We start from the raw sequence: 226 nt of genomic DNA, 5'->3' as shown, positions 1-226 counted from the left end.
CAAGGGATATTGAAAGAAACCATGATGTCACTAACAGCTAACGAGAGCCATTTCTAATGAAGGTGAGAGCAGCAGAGGGACGCAGCAGGCCAGTCAGAAAGAGCCTGCGCCCTCCACGTGAAAAATCACGTTACCAACCCAAAATCTGGTCCTTTTAAGAAACAACAGAAACTATAACCCGCAAAATTAAGTCTCCCAGCCCACGACGAGCAGAGAACTGCAGAGG

This window comes from Haliaeetus leucocephalus, unplaced genomic scaffold, assembly GCF_000737465.1.
Source record: "Haliaeetus leucocephalus isolate CR32 unplaced genomic scaffold, Haliaeetus_leucocephalus-4.0 Scaffold515, whole genome shotgun sequence".
Lineage (NCBI taxonomy): Eukaryota > Metazoa > Chordata > Aves > Accipitriformes > Accipitridae > Haliaeetus > Haliaeetus leucocephalus.
This window is presented reverse-complemented; position numbering follows the sequence as displayed.